This window comes from Parambassis ranga, chromosome 14 (genome assembly GCF_900634625.1).
Source record: "Parambassis ranga chromosome 14, fParRan2.1, whole genome shotgun sequence".
NCBI lineage: Eukaryota > Metazoa > Chordata > Actinopteri > Ambassidae > Parambassis > Parambassis ranga.
This window is the reverse complement of record NC_041034.1, coordinates 18911257-18921585: the sequence shown is the minus strand read 5'-3', so window position 1 is coordinate 18921585 and position 10329 is coordinate 18911257. Positions and strand designations below refer to the sequence as shown.

General features: G+C 40.0%; 1 long non-coding RNA gene across 1 annotated transcript; it reads left to right on the top strand.

Annotated features, from left to right (window-relative positions):
- Window positions 1-696: 696 nt before the first annotated feature.
- LOC114446205 (uncharacterized) lies at window positions 697-1322 on the top strand. Its single transcript, XR_003671741.1, has 3 exons — window positions 697-731; window positions 884-971; window positions 1060-1322. It is a non-coding gene; the product is annotated as an uncharacterized LOC114446205 (long non-coding RNA).
- The last annotated feature ends 9007 nt before the right edge of the window (window positions 1323-10329 follow it).

Genomic DNA, 10329 nt, shown 5'->3' with positions numbered 1-10329 from the left:
GTTTATTTACCATATGAGTGGTTCAAGCGCAGAACCTAATTAATGCTGACTGTGGTGTTAGGTAGAGATGAGAACTCTCGGAACCGACGTTTGGGCTGTGTCGGAAGTAGCCCGGTCAGCTATGAATGAGCACCCGACATGTGCGTGTCGTGACTCGTGTGTTTCGTTTTTGTTGAACAGAGAGCTACAGAACAAAGAATCACACCTCACTGAGAGAGAATGTCATTAATGTTTGTTATCATCTTTCTCTTTTTAAGTCTCATACTGAGTGAATGTGCTGTCTGTTTTACATATGGACACATGGAACCGCATGGTTGTGATTTAATGACACGTGTCAGTTTTTTTCTCTCTATGAAACATGCTGAACTATAATAAAACTCTTAAGTACTGTCAGGCCTGGCTGGATGGCATTAAGGAGCCATACAACGACTATACATTATTTACAATATTACATTATTAATTATTAATTATTAATTGTAACCGGAAGGTTACTGGACAACCCTGCTATACTTGGGCAAGACACTTTACCTGCATAGCCTCCAGTGTACTCACTGGTGTATGGCACTCTTTGCTGGGCTGCCTTAAGCAATTTCCCCATTGTGGGACTAATACAGGTTTCAAATTTTATTTATTAAAATATAGATATTACTGTTTTCTATTGGTCATTGATAAACTTTTGTTTTTCTTTTTGCTACAGAAAAATGATACAGTTATCACTTTTCGTCCACAAGGTAAGGAACATTCGAGGCATTTCATGCAGCAATGTCATAAATATTTACTCAACAATTTGATCACATATTTACTCACTAACAGTGATTGCACCTCCATCAGCTGACATCTAACCTAGACTCTAACTAAAGCTTTTAAATTACACCTTCAACAGGCACATTGACTCTTAAATTAGTGATTTCTGATGCTGAGCCGTCAACCCCACTGAGGACCTCAGCACTTACTCACACACCTGGAAGGAGGTGGGTCAGATACGGAGCCCCGTGCCAGGTACGATCATTTTCCCTCATCCAAACCTCTCACACTGTATGTGTTTGTGTTGGCCTGCAGGTGTCACATGTGTTCTCTGGCTATGGAGCTGGGGTGAGATATGTCCACTTCCAGCACCGAGTGAAGAACAGTTTCCTCAATGGCTTCTTCACCACGACATTTACAGGCAGCACGGTAATCGTAAGACCAGTCAAAAGCAGCCCATAGGGTGAAACACTGTAATGACACCGTTGCTATTGCACTCCAACTAATCAACACAAAAATGTTCAACTTTTTCAACTGACCGTTGAAAGGAATATAGGAAAATGTGCAATCCACAATCTTTATTTGTTTTTACCAGGTTTAAGAGAGGTTTTCATTTATTTTTAAACAAAAGCTAGGAAATAAATCTGTGCCTTGTGTGTGCTTAGTAATAAAACATACAGCTTTTATTTGAGAGTTGATTATTTCTTTCAATCAGTGACACCTACCTAAAAATAATGCAATTTTCCCATTGTGGGTTTTATTAATTTTAAAAATACAGCATGTTTATTTGAAAGGGTAACACTTTACAAATCACACAGTTCAGTGGTTTTTGTTCATATCATGGCAATTATCCTGTGTTTAGCCTACTTATTCATTCATTATCAATAATTCCAGTAGTGTTTGTAGTGTGTAATTTAAAAATGGGGTTTTAAAAACTTGGACAGCTAACAACATTTAAAACCCTATTGCAGCACTGACATGTTTAATCAGCTTCCAAATAAATAGATATTACGTTTATATCTAAGCGGATTAAAAAAATACACGTTATTTAACGAAAATGGTGGTAAAATATATAAATTCGCGTTTATCACAACTTTTCAAAACGGAAAAGAAAAATCTTTGCAGTTGCGCACTACTGCTTTTGCTGCGTTCAAGTGCACTCGACAATTACACCTGCTTATACATACACAACATCAACCAAACTATTTCTATGCGCTTCTCAAACGCATTCAGCCCTTTTAAGTTATAGTCCAAGTAGCTATTAGGCTAAAAATAAACACTTGTTGGCGCTCTTTCAATATTTTAGGCCGTAAAAACTTCGTCGCCCCTACAGTCTCACGTCTGAAACAGGAATTTCAGAGTAGACCCTGAACACAGCACGCCACCCGCCGCGTGGGATGGGAGCATCACCAGGACGGACCACTGACGGCAATGAGAGTTAAGGGTGAAGTTAACTCCTGAGTTCAGCCGTCGAGACGCGGATAGTTTTACGTGTGTGGAGCAAACTTTCAGAAGCAATGTCAGCCTTTGGTGGAGCCGTGCCATAAAGCAGAAGGTAAGAGAGGAGACCGGGGCAGGTGCAGCATTTGGGGGAGGCTGGTGGAGGCTACGCCCTCGTGACCCATCTGTAGTTTGCTAAAGTTAAAATAACAGCAAACCCTCTGTTATACATGTATAACTAAAACGGCTGAATGATGTCTTTTTATTATCTCTGTTTTATTTTCTATCAAGAAATGTTAAACACGACTTGTATGTGGTCAATGTAAAACCCAGTTTACTCGTTAAAGACGTGCATGTACTAAGAGCTAGCATAAAAGTACTCAGAACACCCATAGTATTTAGCCTTAAACCTACACCATCTCTAAGTTCATTATTATATTATATATTATATTATAAGTATTGTAATTCTGCCTGTACAGTTACCACACAGACACACAACCATGTTGTTGTTTTGTCGTTCTACACGTCCAGGATGTCTTAATGATGTCGGTGTTTCCTGAAAGATCACCTCACTTTCTCACTTGGCATTTTCTGATAAGGGCTGAACTTCAAAAGCTGGCATTTAACTGCCAGGAAAACAGCGTTCATTTAGCAGATTGGCAGACATACACACAGTGTCCCCAGCTGTCCGTCTCCTGTGTCCATGCCAGTCCTGGCTGCTTGCATGTTAGGAGTTGCTGATGTGTGAGACAGGAGGCGTTGACTGTAGGTACACCCCCCCCAGTGCTGGTCCATTATATTTGATTACGCAGATGATGTTGCTTATATCACTTTTCATTTAAGCGTCCAAAAAAGCACTGTGATCATTTCACTTTGTCTTTTTCTTATTCAAGTGTGGCACACGCCTCTCTCTTCTCGTGTGTCACGTTCAGTGAATCAAAATGTCTTTAGTGTTTTGGTGCGATCACAATGAACTTAATGCAATTAGGTATATGATCAGAACCTACAGTCATGCTGAAAAGTTAGTACCTCTTCTTTATCTTTAAATACAAATTCAAACACTAAATGTAACTTTTTTTTATTTGGCAAAAATGAAGCCAAAAACATGGGCAGTGATATGTAGCCACCTGCTGCCTTTGTAAGATTTTATAAAAGCAGCCATGTTGGCAGTTTGCAGCTCTGGAGCATTCAGGTGTGCAATTGTTGCTGCACATCCATCCAGAAAGGGTTATAAAACTATATCCAAACAATTTGGAGTTCAACGTTCTACAGTAAGAAAGATTATCCACAAGAAAACATTCAGCTGCAGCAGCATCTTCCCAGGAGTGGACACCCTAGTAAATTCCCCTTAGGTTAGAGAAATACAAAAAAAAGAGCTACATCTCAGAGCATACAGGCCTCACTGAGCATGTTCAATGTTAATGTTCTTGGCAGCACTATTAGAAGGAAACTGGACAATTTGTTTGGATAGGTTGTCAAGAGAAATCGTCTTCTGTCTAAAAAGCACATGTAAGCATGAAGTTCATAAAACTGTCTGAACAAAGCACAATGCTTCTGGAACAGTGTCCTTTGGACAGTTGAGACCAAAGTGGAGTTGTTTGGCCTTAATGCTTGCTGCCACGTTTGGCAAATACCAAATACAGCATTTTAGAAGAGACAGCTCATGCCAGCTCTCAAGCACAGTGGTGGAAGGGTGCAGTAGATCTACATCAAGGTTTGGGATGGTCTCGTCAAAGTCCAGACCTCGATTGAAATGCTGTAATGGTGCCTTACAAAAACCCAAATGAACTGAGGTAATGTTGTGAATAAGAAAGGGCCAAAATTACCCCACTGCAATGTAAGATACTGATAGTCATAGAGGACAATATTACTTGAAGTTGCTGCTAACGGTGGATCAGTCATTGTGGGCACTTATCGCCCACATGTATTTTTTCACTCTCTTTGGGCTCTGTTCTTGTACATAAATACAGTGAAAAACATTATTTGTTGTTGTCCATCTGAGGCTGTTTCTGTTTAGTACTAAGACACAACAATCTGTGATTTTGTATTTTTTACACAAAAAAAACTTCTCTGATGTATATTAGAACAAATTTAACAATGTTGACAATATTATAGCTGTGTTTGGGAAATTGTTTACACAATTGTTCATTAAATATAATAACAATGAACTTTTAATCTGTAAAAAAAAACAACTACTTGGTTGCACACCTGTTAGTGTGTTTTTTGCTGGAGAAAAGATATTGTTGTTTTGTTTAATTGACAGCTAATTATCTGCAAGACGATATGTTCAGGGGTTCAGGAGCTAAATCTAAGCAGTCCACCATTAAAGCTCACTGACACTTATCCTGAAATGGAACCCCTCCACACACACACAAACATATGTGATGGCTCAAGTAAACTAATGCTGCAGCATAGTATGCGGGCCGATATGCCTGCCATTCCCAGGTGCCACGAGACAAAGGGCCATACTACACCTCACGTTTCTCTCACATTTCCCCTATAGTCAATCAGTATAACTGTATAACGATCAGATCCTCCTGTAACCTTTTCATCTCCTTATTTAAGGATGCAAGGACCTATGGATGGGTCTCCTTTACCCTGAGTCAATTAGATTACCTCACCTCTTTCATTTATTGATGCGTAATGTTACAATAATAATGAATGTCAAAAGCTCCTGACATATGAATTAGGACATAAACACAAAGTAGCTCTGTGTAACAGCTGTGAGTCAGAGATTTTTGGAGCTAAGTAATCATTTCGGTAACGGCAGTAATGTATAGTATTTACCAGTCTTTCTCTGTGTGCACGTGTGTGACCATGAGAGTGTTTCAGAATGGAGAGTGAGTGCCAGCGGGGGTCTGTTTTGTTTTCATTGACTCTCTGGGTCTATTGTGTGTTCTGGCCTGCTGGCAGCCTCTGCGCATTTTGTTAACATTTTGATGGTCTAAACTAGATTGTTGCCCTGAATTCTACCAGTCACTCCAATAAGAGACAGTATTTAAAAACAGATTTTAATTTGTGGCTTGTTGACTATTCATTCTGGTCACATGTGTTCTTATTCTTATGGGTTGCTCAACTTGCGTGATCTCATACGTTAATGAACATCAGAGGATACATGTTCAGACAGGGTAATGAGTAGAGATCCTCCTTAATGAGTCACATTGAGGAAAAATCCTTTTTAAAGGACACAGATTGCACACAGAGGTCAACATGACATTGGGACTATGGCTGCAGACTTCGAGCAGTGTTTGCACCTGTGATTGTCATATTACTGACAGCTAGCAGTTTGTTTTTGTGTGTCCTGTCTGTTGATGTTTTTGATGGTATCTTGAATATTGCATAATAGGTGTCCCTGTCTAGGTTCATACTGAAGTTAAGAATGCTGTTCCTTCTAAGGTGACAGGGCCGCCAGTGGCTGGGCAGGGTGTCTCAGATAATGGAAACCTCAGGAGCTGCTGTCTGCTGGCTGTCAGCCGCTTGTCTGCTGACCGCTTTCTATCCACCTCACCTCCGGCCCCATGCGGCCTCTCTTTGTCCACCTGCCTCTTCCTTTTACAGTTAGATAGAAGTCTCAGAAAAAGGAAGTGTGTAATGGTTTTAGCTGAGGCAGAATGACTTGAGGGGGAGAAAGGGGAGATGATAGTGCCTTAGAGATGTCAAATGGATTGTTTACCTCAGAGTCAAACTGATTAGAGAAAATGAGAGACGTTAAACTCCCTGATCACTCGAGAGGTCTTAATGGGCCCCCTCTGCAACCTCCTAGTAAGTCATGCTTTACCTGAAATCACCTTTGGATGGGGTTTGATTAGTCAATATAACATGGTGTAGGTAGTGTTGCAAATCGATGATCAAAGGTGCTTCATGGCACTATGGGAGTACAGCAACAGAGTACCACTACTTACACAAAACTCAAACCAGAGGTATGATTTTTATAACAACCAGTAAAATGGTTACAAAGCTAAGTAGTGGAAACTAACAGTGGATGTAATAAACATATTTCTACTTGAACCACAGAAAAGACCATTGTAAATAATGTCAAAAATCACCGTAGGACTACATAAACAGGTCAAGGAAATGGAGCTGAACTGTTAGGGTTGAAAGTAGATCACCATACTTGAGGAACTGAACAGCATGGCAGTGTGCCCACCGTGCTGTAAACTAAACCTTGTGCTCAGCCGTGCTTGCAGTGCTGCTGTCCGGATTGATGGTAATTTTGACCCGGCGGGCACAGAGGGAAACAGAGGCAGTGCACCACTTGGATTATCTTTCCACTTATGCATAGACTTCTCAAAAACCAATTAATTCCTCTGGGGTACTGATTGAACTGCCGTAGTTAATTTATAGTCTACACACACTGCAGCGTGCACAGCGGTGACACACTCAGCTGCTACTGTAGTTTAGCACAAGTTTAACTCTTTGATACTCTTTTAGAACTGTATGTTACATTTCTATCCATATGGATGTAATTTTCATCCATGCAGAAGGACAGAACTGTATCAACTAATCAAGACTACACAGGGAAAAGAATCATTTTATTCATGACAAGGTATGGAGGAACAAGTTGATAGTGGACATTAAAGAGCAATAATGCAGAGATTTGAACTTTTTTTTATGTTGTTAATCTGTCAGAATAATTTACCTGTGTGGGTGCCTGTATGTGATTGGTGAATGGTGACATGCACAACTTTGTGACTTTGTGTGGCTCTGTTTTTTTTGTCTGTCAAACTTGAGTGCATCTTTTCAATCAGTTCACTACCCATTGACTGTTATAACTGAACTCATGTGCAACACACTTTAAAACCTGTTAAACATTTGCAGTGACTGCTGTGGAAACTTTTATGCAATGGAAACAACTTATTTAGAGAACTCTTTAACTTTTTAAAATGCCCTATTACCATATTTGAAACGATAGATAAACACCTGGAATCAATTGAACATTTTAATAGAAGGCAAATATTTCAGTTGAATTAAACATTTATTCCATACGCCAATGTGTGAACAGCTTCTAATGTAACTTCTCTTAACAGCAGCATTTCTATATAAGGGGATTCTATACAAACAGCTTTTATTTGATCTAAATGGTGATGGTGATTAAAGCTCTGTTGCATTAACGTCGAGTATTAATTGTGAGAAACGTTGCATGTAAACAAAACCATGTTTGTTTACAATGAAACATCTACAAGACAGTTTTAATGTCACATTAGTGGTTTGGCTCATTCTTTATCTGTGTGCCTGTCTGTGTGTCTGTCTCTGTGGCTAGATGGATTATCTTACACTCTGATTCAGCTGGTTCATTGACAGGCCTATAGCAGCAGGCCAAAGCCCTGAGTTACTTATTAAAAGGCCGGATCCCTTTCTTTACTTCAACTGCAAACAGAGAGACAGTCAGGCACAGTGACTAAATGCCTTGATTTGTGTGCAGCTTGAACATATATTATTTTGCTCTAACTAGTGTGATTTAGTTCATTCTGTATGTACTTTTTGTGCACTTCATGTAAATGTTATTTTCAAAAATGTACTATGATGTGAAATGAAGCCTGCTCAGACAAACTTCAGCCAGTATGGCAGAGCAGCAGGGGTGATGAGGCAGGGGGCTTTAGCCAAATAGCCCAGGGTCATCTCACATACATTTGGCGGATTACAGCGTGACATCATTTAGCAAGGCACTGTTGTGGCCAGTCAGTACGTGGATTACCTTGTAATGTGAACAGCATGTTGTTTAACCTTTATGAAACGAAAGATAAAATAGTTGCTCCTATAATGTATTTCCAAGGTACTGTCTCATAGCATTCCAAACGTTTTTGCAGAAGTCCTATAACCATTTGCATTATACTGAATGTGTCAATGATAGCTGAACAACTGGTACCTCTACAAATGACCAGCTTCTGTTCTGTTTGTAAATTGACATTTTTCAATTACTTCTACTATGGATAATCAGTCATATTTTCAGTGAGTAGTGTGAGTTATATGTTGGGTAATCTGCAGTTATGCTACACAGATGAGTGTTACCCTGTGCTCTGTGTGCTGATACAAGCTTTGATTAGGGCTTACATCCTGGAAAGGTGATCTTTGTCAGTCTATGTACAGGTTAATATTCAAACTGCTCAGGCAATGCTGTTTCTTCCTGCCAGTGATGGACTGATGATAGAGGGTTTGCATGTTAACATTTCAACCTCTAAGAACGTCTCATATATAGGCACCAGAGAGGAGCTGCACTGTACTGTTTTCTGCTTGTCTGTACATTGTTTCCCATTGTTGTAGATGAATAATCATCCTGTATTTCCAAGCGCTTAGAATTTATCCAATATTAGGATTTTCCCACTGACTCCAGACAGCATCTGCACCTAAATTTCCAGACTTTTTGTAGATAGTGGTTACTTTTTTGGCCCCAATATTCTCTACACAGGGCCTGTTAGCTACCTGACAGTAATAGATTATCCATTGAATAACAACTGCTTGAGGCAACAAGTCTGTCTACCTATCACCTCACTACTTCTGACTGTTAGGCTCAAAGCCACAACAGGGTGGCAGCTCATCACCTGGTTTGTTGAAGCTAAAGTGGGATTACCATTGGTGAAGAAGACATTGGAGACCCAAAAAATCCTTTTGTAAGTCTGACTGCATTTATTTGTATTTATGTTCAATTGTTGATGCTTGAATTATTCATCTCTGCCTCATGCAGAGTGCTCTATACGTCAGGAGAAGTATTCCTCTTTTAACATGTCTCAGGAAATATTAAACTGTTAAAGGTGCTAACTCTCTTTTCTTCTGGCGCTCCTATCAGTGTAAGATAACCCCAAGCAATCACTTATCAATGGTGCTGACAGATAGTGGCTCTGTCAGAGGCAGTAATGAGAGATGAGCTGTCACCTAGCTTACTGTTCTATGCGTGAAGAGTACAAGGAGACCACAGTCCTGCCAGTACCCCGAGAGACCCATGCATTAGAAAGACTTGTAGAGAGTGAGAGTTTTGGCCTTATGTTCTTTACTGTCTTGTTTTGAACCACAGTTAGTAGTGTACTTACCATAGATCAGCATAACCTAGTTATCCAACATTTACCATATTTGAGAAAGCACATTTGTCTTGTGCTTCAGAAAGATGCTCCAGCGTTGCCAACTCTTTACTAAGTATTGGCTATTGGCTGTCCCACTAAATTATATCAATAACCACTGTTTTTTGTGTTTTTTTTTGCCAAAAAAAGTGTACTATTTACATCCTGTTCTGTAAGCCATGGCGGGACCAGTGGCAGCTTTGCGCATGATTGGACGCAGAGTGGTGTGGCTTTGCTCTCTGCTGTGACTGCAGCTGAGACTGCTGCGCGAAGCTTCTGTGAGACTGACTGACTGTAAGTGCTTTGGGGCTGGGGAGGAGCTCACAGTCGCACCCGCTGCTTGTTGAGGACAGTAACTGCACAACGATAAGTGCTTTCACGTCAGTCTCCAACAGTCACCAGAGAAAGTCGCTAGATTTGTCGCTAGTCGCTTTTGACAAAAAAGTTGCCACATTTATCGCTGATAAGTGAGAGGTTTTGTCTGGCTGATAAATTCCCCAGTCTCTTGATCTGAATAATGCTTGTTTGTGACAAGAAAGGAAGACATATCCTGCTATACGTGAATGCATTATTCAATAATGCATCCAGCTCTTCCAGTACCAGGTTCTTTTGCTAGCACTAATGATGGACTGCTATGCACTGGAATGTTAATAAGCATATCCAAAAGAATCCCTTACAACCACATAAAGTAAATAAAAGTACATTTTATGGATTATAAATGCTCTGTGTCTTAAGATTTCAGTCCAGTCTTATGCACCTGTTACTTAGGCCAGCTCCACCAAATTTGCTTTTAGACGTTAAGGCCCTTTAAAAGTCTTTCTAAAGTCATACAAGCCATTAGGGATGTTTGATTCCCAGCATTTTTTTATCTGGATGGTAAAGATTAGACTAATGCTTTACTACAACTTTGGAAACATTGCGATCAGATAAGAATTAGTTTAGAATACATCTTGCTATTATTTTTACTCTGTCTTGTGCCAAAAAAACATCACCAAGCATTTCTATTGTCCAGATATGATTGTTGAGGGAGTTATTTTTGGAGACCCAACCCCCTCCCCTCAACACTGATGTAAGATGGCCCTCTGTCTGAGGT